Here is a 10229-nt window from a genome sequence, read left to right as displayed (position 1 = left end):
ACAATAAAAACATTTTGATTTGGATCATTACATCTGGCATAAAGAGGAAACTTGAACCCATCACTTTGGTTAAGACCTAGAGAGGATCATATAGTGAGCCAACCTCACTAGTTTCCTTATCTTCTTAAATTATATTTGTTTTTGTGGACAACATGGGGCATCAGAGCAGGTAATTCCATAATATTACTTTAAATTAGATAGCAATAGTAAGATATGAGGACGCAGGTTCAAAATAGTAAAGGAAAAATTTAGGATTGATCTCAGGAAATTCTTCACACAAAGACTTCTATTGAAATAGACTTCAAGGAAGAGTAGTGGAGGTGACAACTCTGGGCTTATTTAAGAAACAGTTGGATGCTGAAATGGGGGGAACAATAGGATCTCCTGGATGGATGAATTGAGATGGGCTGGATGGTCTCCATCAACCATAATTGTCTTTTGTTCTTGTGAACAAATGTCAGTTGCGTTGTCACATCCATGGCAAGAGGTAGAAAGAAATGTTAGAATTCAGCCACTGGAGGGCGCACCATTACCGCCTTTAAAAGGTATGGGCTTCACACGAACGCTAAACTTGTATGGTGTAAATCATGTGTCACGGCCCAAACTGACTCCCAACAGGAAGCAGAATGAGGTTCCCTCCTCTGGGGATTCTCGCTCTCATTCCTCCTGCGCCAGGTTGAGTCCTGACTCAGGTTTCAGGCTGCGTTTATAGTAAAACTGCAGTGTTGGTGCGAAGCGAAATTGCTTTCTGGAATAAAAACATCCTTTTAGCCAATTGAGGGAAGTGGGGCAATAAACCTAAGTAATATCCCACTCACCTGAGCTCCACCTTTCCCTGTCACCAAAAATAAATCAAGCAAAGCTTCAGAATATTGTTGCAGCTTTACATTATCCCTTCTTAGACCAGGTGCTTTCTTTGGCACAATAGTTCCGTGGTTCCAGTAGGTTGCATAGTGGGTACGGTAGCATAGTGGTTATGTTACTGGACTAGTAATCTAGAGGCCTGGACTAATAATCTGGAGTCATGAGTTCAAATCTCTGCTAAGGCAGCTGGGGAATTTAAATTCAATTAAATAAATTAAATCTGAAATAAAAAAACTAGTATCAGTAATGGTGGCCATGAAACCACCGGATTCACTAATGTCCTTGAGGGAAGGAAACCTGCCGTCCTTACCCGGTCTGGCCTATATGTGACTCCAGACTTACAGCAATGTGGTTGATTCTTAATTGCCCTCTGAAATGGCCTAGCAAGCCACTCAGTTGTACAATCTCGCTTAAAAAAAAGTCACAATAAGAATAAAACCGGATGGCCCACTAGGCACCGGACACGACAAAGGCAAACCAAGCCCAGTCGACCTGCAAAGTCCTCCTCACTAGCATCTGGGGACTTGTGCCAAAATTGGGAGAGCTGTCCCACAGGCCAGTCAAGCAACAGCCTGACATAGCCATACTCTCAGAATCACACCTTTCAGCTAAAATCCCAGACTCTTCCATCACCATCCCTGCGAATGTCCTGTCCCACCGGCAGGACAGACTGACCAGAGGTGGCGGTACAATGATATACAGTCAGGAGGGAGTGGCCCTGGGAGTCCACAACGTTGACTCCAGACCCCATGAAATCTCATGGCATCAGGTCAAACATAGGCAAGGAAACCTCCTGCTGATTACCCCCTCCCTCAGCTGATGAATCAGTCCTCCTCCATGTTGAGCACCACTTGGAGGAAGCACTGCAGCGGTAGCAAGGGCACAGAATGTACTCTGGGTGGGGGACTTCAATGTCCCTCACCAAGAGTGGCTCGGTAGCACCACTACTGGCCAAGTCCTGAAGGACACAGCTGCCAGACTGGGCCAACAGCAGGTGGTGAGGGAAAAACCGACTTGACCTCGTCCTCACCGATGTATCTGTCCATGACGGTATTGGTAGGAGTGACCACCGCACAGATCCTTGCGGAGACGAAGTCCAGTCTTCGCACTGAGAACGCCATCCAATTTGTTGTGTGGCACTAACACCATGCTAAATGGGATAGATTCAGAACAGATCTAGCAGCTCAAAACTGGGCATCCACAAGGCACTGTGGGCCAGCAGCAGAATTGTATTCCAGCATAATCTATAACCTCATGGCCCGGCATATTCCTCACTCTACCATTACCAACAAGCCAGGGGATCAACCCTGGTTCAATGAGGAGTGTAGAAGAGCATGCCAGGAGCAGCACCAGGCGTACCTAAAAATGAGGTGCCAATTTGGTGAAGCTACAACATAGGACTACATGCATGCTAAACTGCGGAAGCAACATGCTATAGACAGAGCTAAGCGATTCCACAACCAACATGATCATAGGAACATAGGAACAGGTGTAGGCCATTCAGCCCCTTGTGCCTGCTCTGCCATTTGAGAAGATCATGGCTGATCTGTGATCTAACTCCATATACCTGCCTTTGGCCCATATCCCTTAATACCTTTGGTTGCCAAAAAGCTATCTATCTCAGATTTAAATTTAGCAATTGAGCTAGTATCAATTGCCGTTTGTGGAAGAGAGTTCCAAACTTCTACCACCCTTTGTGTGTAGAAATGTTTTCTAATCTTGCTCCTGAAAGGTCTGGCTCTAATTTTTAGACTGTGCCCCCTACTCCTAGAATCCCCAACCAACGGAAATAGTTTCTCTCTATCCACCCTATCCGTTCCCCTTAATATCTTATAAACTTCGATCACATCACCCCTTAACCTTCGAAACTCCAGTGAATACAACCCCAATTTGTGTAATCTCTCCTCGTAACTTAACCCTTGAAGTCCGGGTATCATTCCAGTAAACCTACGCTGCACTCCCTCCAAGGCCAATATGTCCTTCCAAAGGTGCGGTGCCCAGAACTGCTCACAGTATTTCAGGTGCGGTCTAACCAGGGTTTTGTATAGCTGTAGCATAGCTTCTGCCCCCTTGCACTCTCGTCCTCCAGATATAAAGGCCAGCATTCCATTAGCCTTATTGCTGATTTTCTGCACCTGTTCATGACACTTCAATGATCTATGTACCTGAACTCCTAGGTCCCATTGGACATCCACTGTTTTTAACTTTTTACCATTTAGAAAGTACACTGTTCTATCCTTTTTTGATCCAAAGTGGATGACCTCACATTTGTTTACATTGAATTCCATTTGCCACAGTTTTGCCCATTCACCAAATCTATCAATATCACTTTGTAATTTTACGTTTTCATTTTTTTTATTCGTTCATGGGATGTGGGCATCGCTGGCGAGGCCGGCATTTATTGCCCATCCCTAATTGCCCTTGAGACGGTGGTGGTGAGCCGCCTTCTTGAACCGCTGCAGTCCGTGTGGTGACGGTTCTCCCACAATGCTGTTAGGAAGGGAGTTCCAGGATTTTGACCCAGTGACGATGAAGGAACGGCGATATATTTCCAAGTTGGGATGGTGTGTGACTTGGAGGGGAACGTGCAGGTGGTGTTGTTCCCATGTGCCTGCTGCTCTTGTCCTTCTAGGTGGTAGAGGTCGCGGGTTTGGGAGGTGCTGTCGAAGAAGCCTTGGCGAGTTGCTGAAGTGCGTCCTGTGGATGGTACACACTGCAGCCACAATGCGCCGGTGGTGAAGGGAGTGAATGTTTAGGGTGGTGGATGGGGTGCCAATCAAGCGGGCTGCTTTATCTTGGATGGTGTCGAGCTTCTTGAGTGTTTTTGGAGCTGCACTCATCCAAGCAAGTGGAGAGTATTCCATCACACTCCTGACTTGTGCCTTGTAGATGGTGGAAAGGCTTTGGGGAGTCAGAAGGTGAGTCACTCGCTGCAGAATACCCAGCCTCTGACCTGCTCTCGTAGCCATAGTATTTATATAGCTCGTCCAGTTAAGTTTCTGGTCAATGGTGACCCCCAGGATGTTGATGGTGGGGGATTCGGCGATGGTAATGCTGTTGAATGTCAAGGGGAGGTGGTTCGAATCTCTCTTGTTGGAGACGGTCATTGCCTGGCACTTATCTGGCGCGAATGTTACTTGCCACTTATCAGCCCAAGCCTGGATGCGGGCACGGTCTGCTTCATTAACTGAGGGGTTGCGAATGGAACTGAACACTGTGCAGTCATCAGTGAACATTCCCATTTCTGACCTTATGATGGAGGGAAGGTCATTGATGAAGCAGCTGAAGATGGTTGGGCCTAGGACACTGCTTTGAGGCACTCCTGCAGCAATGTCCTGGGGCTGAGATGATTGGCCTCCAACAACCACTACCATCTTCCTTTGTGCTAGGTATGACTCCAGCCACTGGAGAGTTTTCCCCCTGATTCCCATTGACTTCAATTTTACTAGGGCTCCTTGGTGCCACACTCGGTCAAATGCTGCCTTGATGTCAAGGGCAGTCACTCTCACCTCACCTCTGGAATTCAGCTCTTTTGTCCATGTTGAACCAAGGCTGTAATGAGGTCTGGAGCCGAGTGGTCCTGGCGGAACCCAAACTTGCCATTGGTGAGCAGGTTATTGGTGAGTAAGTGCTACTTGATAGCACTGTCGACGACACCTTCCATAACTTTGCTGATGATTGAGAGTAAACTGATGGGGCGGTAATTGGCCGGATTGGATTTGTCCCGCTTTTTATGGACAGGACATACCTGGGCAATTTTCCACATTGTCGGGTAGATGCCAGTGTTGTAGCTGCACTGGAACAGTTTGGCTAGAGGCTCAGCTAGTTCTGGAGCACAAGTCTTCAGCACTACAGCTGGGATGTTGTCGGGGCCCATAGCCTTTGCTGTATCCAGTGCACTCAGCCGTTTCTTGATATCACGTGGAGTGAATCGAATTGGCTGAAGACTGGCTTCTGTGATGGTGGGGATATCGGGAGGAGGCCGAGATGGATCATCCACTTGGCACTTCTGGCTGAAGATGGTTGCAAACGCTTCAGCCTTGTCTTTTGCACTCACGTGCTGGACTCCGCCATCATTGAGGATGGGGATGTTTACAGAGCCTCCTCCTCCCATTAGTTGTTTAATTGTCCACCACCATTCACGACTGGATGTGGCAGGACTGCAGAGCTTTGAACTGATCCGTTGGTTGTGGAATCGCTTAGCTCTGTCCATAGCATGTTGCTTCCGCTGTTTTGCACGCATGTAGTCCTGAGTTGTAGCTTCACCAGGTTGGCACCTAATTTTTCAGTATGCCTGACGCTGCTGCTGGCATGCTCTTCTACACTCCTCATTGAACCATGGTTGATCTCCTGGCTTGTTGGTAATGGTAGAGTGAGGAATGTGCCGGGCCATGAGGTTACAGATTATGCTGGAATACAATTCTGCTGCTGTTGATGGCCCAGAATGCCTCATGGATGCCCAGTTTTGAGCTGCTAGATCTGTTCTGAATCTATCCCATTTAGCACGGTGGTAGTGCCACACAACACGTTGGATGGTGTCCTCAGTCCTTCATCTCCACGAGGACTGTGCGGTGGTCACTCCTACCAATACTGTCATGGACAGATGCATTTGCGACAGGTAGATTGGTGAGGACGAGGTCAAGTAAGTTTTTCCCTCGTGTTGGTTCGCTCACCACCTGCCGCAGGCCCAGTCTGGCAGCTATGTCCTTCAGGACTCGGCCAGCTCAGTCAGTAGTGGTGCTACACTGCTTACAATGCCACCAATCTTTGTGTCATCAGCAAATTTAGATATGAGACTTTCTATGCCTTCATCTAAGTCATAAATAAGTATTGTGAATAATTGAGGCCACAAGACAGATCCCTGCGGGACTCCACTAGTCACATCCTGCCAGTGTGAGTACCTTCCCATTATCCGTACTCTCTGTCGCCTTTCGCTCAGCCAACTTCCTAACCAAGTCCGTACTATTCTCTTGTTTCCATGGTCTTCTATCTTATATAACATGCCTTCTGGAAGTCCATATAAATAACATCCATTGACATTCCCCTGTCCACTGCTTTAGTCACCTCTTCAAAAAATTCAATCAGGTTTGTCAGGCACGACCTACCTTTCACAAATCCATGCTTGCTCTCTCTGATTAACTGAAAATTCTCGAGGTGTTCAGTCACCCTATCCTTAATTATAGACTCCAGCATTTTCCCCACAACAGATGTTAGGCTAATTCCCTGGTTTCCCTCTCCTTTCTTAAAAAGCGGAGTGACATGTGCAATTTTCCAATCTAGAGGGACAGTTCCTGAATCTAGAGAACTTTGAAAGATTATAGTTAGGGCATCTGCAATGTACTCACCTACTTCCTTTAAAACCCTGGGATGGAAACCATCTGGTCCTGGGGATTTGTCACTCTTTAGTGCTATTATTTTCTTCATTACTGTTGCTTTACTTATCTTAATTTTATCGAGTCCCTGTCCCCAATTCAGTATTCGTTTTCTTGGGATTTCCGGCATGCTATCCTCTTTTCTACTTTAAATACTGACCCAAAGTAATTGTTCAACATGTCTGCCATTTCTCCATTGTCAGCACCTCGCAAACTCGCGACCTCTACCACCTAGAAGGACAAGGGCAGCAGGCACATGGGAACAACACCACCTGCACGTTCCCCTACAAGTCACGCACCATCCCGACTTGGAAATATACCACCGTTCTTTCATCGTTACTGGGTCAAAATCCTGGAACTCCCTAACTAACAGCACTGTGAGAGAACCTTCACCACAAGGGGGCTCACCACCACCTTCTCGAGGGCAATTAGGGATGGGCAATAAATGATGGCCTCGCCAGCGATGCCCACATCCCATGAACGTTTAAAAAAAATCTAGTTGTACTTATCCTTGTAATATATCAATGCCATTACTAATCAGTTATTTTTGACATAGCGTTAACTCCTTAACTCCGTACCCTCGCGAGACGACAACCTCTTCCTTAGCACTGTCTCCGGCTGAGCAAGACTGTTTGTAATCTCAGCATTCTACTCGACCCTGAGATGAACTTCCAACCCATAGCCTCTCCATTACAAAGATCCCCATAACATTACTCGCTTCTATCTCAGACCACCTGCCCCTGAAATCCTTATTCATCCTTTTGTCACCTCCAGAATTGACTGTTCCAATGCTCTCTTTAGCCGGCCTCTCATCCTGCACCCTCTGTAAACGTAAGCACGTTCAAAACTCTGGTGCTTGCATGTTATTCCTCATCAAGTCCCAATCGCCTGTCACCCCTGTCCTTGTTGGCCTACATTTACTCTTAGTTCCCCCAACACTTCAAATTTAAAAATCTCATCGTTGCATTTAAATATCTCAATGCCTCCCCCCTTCCTATCTCTGTAACCTCCTACAGCCCTAGAACCCCATCCTCAAATTCTCAGTTCCTCCGACACTGGCCTCTTGTGCACCCCCCACCCTTTGCCTTACCATTGGCAACTGTGCCTTCAACGCCTACGACCCACCCTCTGGAATTCACTCCCCAAACCCCTCTGCCTCTCCGCCTCCCTCTCCTCCTTTTAGATCCTACTTAAAACCTCCCACTTTGACCAAGCTTTGGTCACTTCTCCTAAAATCTCCTTCTTTGGCTCTGCATTAATATTCTTACTTGTGCCTCCGTGAAGCAGCTTGGGATGTTTTTCTGTCTTAAAGGTGCTATATAAATGCAAACTGTTGTTGTTTTCTGGGACACTATTCCACATAGGCACTAGTCTGCAAGAAAATTGTCTTCATTATAAAATAACCTCATGTCTTGCCTGCGGCTTGCTAATTTTACACTACTCTTGTTCTCCCTGCTCCCAACCCAATATTGATTCCATTTAGTACATTACAATGGTGACTACATTATAACAACAAAAACAACTTGCATTTATATAGCACCTTTAATGAAGTAAAATGTCCCAAGGCACTTCACAGGAGTGTTATCAAACAAAATTTCACACCGAGCCACAAAAGGAGATATTAAAGGTTTTAAGGAGCATCTTAAAAGGAGGAGAGAGAGGTAGCGAGGCGGAGAGGTTTAGGGAGGGAATTCCAGAGCTTGGGGCCTAGGCAGCTGAAGGCACGACCGGCAATGGTGGAGTGATTAAAATTGGGTTCGCGCAAGAGGCCAGAATTGGAGGAGCGCAGAGATCTCGGAAGGTTGGAGGGATGGAGGAGATTACAGAGATAGGGAGGGGTGAGGCCATGGAAGGATTTGAAATCAAGGATGAGAATTTTAAAATCGAGGTGTTCCCGAACCGAGAGCCAATGTAGGTCAGTGAGCAGAGGGGTGATGGGTGAATGGGACTTTGTGCGAGTTAGGATATGGGCAGCGAATTTTGGATGAGCTCAAGTTTATGGAGGGTGGAAGGTGGGAGGTCGGCCAGGAGAGGATTGGAATAGTCAAGTCTAGAGGTAATGAAGGCCTGGATGAAGGTTTCAACAGCCGATGAGCTGAGGCAGTGGCACAGACGGGTAATGTTAGGGAGATGGATGTAGGCAGTCTTGGTGATGGAGCGGATATGTGATTGTTAGCTTAAAAAGTACTTCATTGGCTGTAAAGTGCTTTGGGATGTCCAGAGGTTGTGAAAGGTGCTATATAAATGCAAGTCCTTTCTTTTCACTTCAAAAACCTGGATCATATCCTGTATTAACTGTCTTTTCACAAAAACAAATTTATTTCTGTAAGTCGTTCATTAAAGCTTATGTCCTTCTCTCAGGTATCTGAACCTTCCCCAAAGTAGGAATACTCTTTTGAAGCTAAGATACACAAAACTGCACCCCATTGTGCCCTGAACAATGATTTATGCAAGGTTTGAATGACTTGTTTTAACTTATAATCCAATTGATTAGCCACACTGGCAACAGACTCATGTTGACTACTTTGTAGTTTTTATTTGTTCATTATAGATCTAGAAGATGATGCCAAAAATTCAGAAAAAAATTCTATTTGTGATTGATCTTCCTGATCAAAGAGTTTGAAGTACCATCTTTAGCACTACAGGCTGTTTTTGGTAATGACTATTTGTGCTGGAATTACTTTACTGGTGTTATTTCTCAGAGAAGTACACTTGCTAGTAATTGTCTGGAATAACAAATTGCCTAGCAAGATATAAAAGTTATTGATGTTAACCAGAAAGCTGATGGTGATTTATTGCACAAACTGCTTGATCATTAATATATCACCGTGACCACTAGATGGTACTCTGTACACAAAAGCACAAGTGTGTGAGGCTCTCACTCTCCTGGAACAAGAGGACCAAACTTATCAGATCAGCTACTGCTGTGCCAGTTTAGATTATTGATTATAAATTGTCACAACACTCCTGACTAGTAATTTCATCCCATTGTAACACACCAAAGTCACTCTTCCATACAATTACATAGAATGTATAGCACAGAGACAGGCCATTTGGCCCAACCAGTCCATGGCATTGTTTATGCTCCACACCAGCCTCCTCTTACCCCTCTTCATCTAACCTTATCAGCATGTCCTTCTATTACTTTTTCCCTCATGTGTTTATCTAGCTTCCCCTTAAATGGATCTATGCTATTTGCCTCAACTACTCCTTGTGGTAGCGAGTTCCACATTCTCACCACTCTCTGGGTAAAGAAGTTTCTCCTGAATTCCCTATTGATTTATTAGTGACTATCTTATATTAATGGCCCCTAGTTTTGGTCTCCCCCACGAGTAGAAACATCTTCTCTACATCTACCTTATCAAATCCTTTCATAATCTTAAAGACCTCCTGATGAATGGAGAGGAGTCTGGAATGTCCACTCACATTCAATTCCTTTGGCACCTCTTGTTGCTTTCACTAGACCAATTTATTTCTAGCTTTCAGTTCTTTTTTCTCCCCTCTATGATTTTCTCCCTGTTCTTCTGCTCTCCTAAAGGCTATGACAAGAACTGCCACCTCTGGTTGGATCTATTCCTGGAGGGTTAATCACGTGACACTTGTTCAGATGTTGTGTGACCATGTGATAATTAATCACGTGACATTTGGGATAGGGAGTAAGGGGAGTGAAAGACCAAACCTTTATGACCTAGAGTTTGGGAGAGGAAAGGAACTGGAGTAAGAACTGGAGGCTGAAAATCGCTGCGGTTTCAAAAGATCCAGGATTAAAAATACTATTCTGTACCAGGACACACTCCCTCCTCTCCCTTCTCAGGCAAAGAGCCTCAGCACTGAACTCCTCTAATAGGGATAGAGTGTATTCTGATGTGCAGAGCAGCTTGGGTAGACCGTGCCCCCATTGAAAGGGGAATGAAAAATGAGTTTTTCGTGATCAGGTTCACACTAGAGAATGGAGAGAAGCGTATCTGGATGAACGAGTGTGGGCGGAGTGAT

This window comes from Heptranchias perlo, chromosome 12 (genome assembly GCF_035084215.1).
Source record: "Heptranchias perlo isolate sHepPer1 chromosome 12, sHepPer1.hap1, whole genome shotgun sequence".
NCBI classification, from domain to species: domain Eukaryota; kingdom Metazoa; phylum Chordata; class Chondrichthyes; order Hexanchiformes; family Hexanchidae; genus Heptranchias; species Heptranchias perlo.
This window is presented reverse-complemented; position numbering follows the sequence as displayed.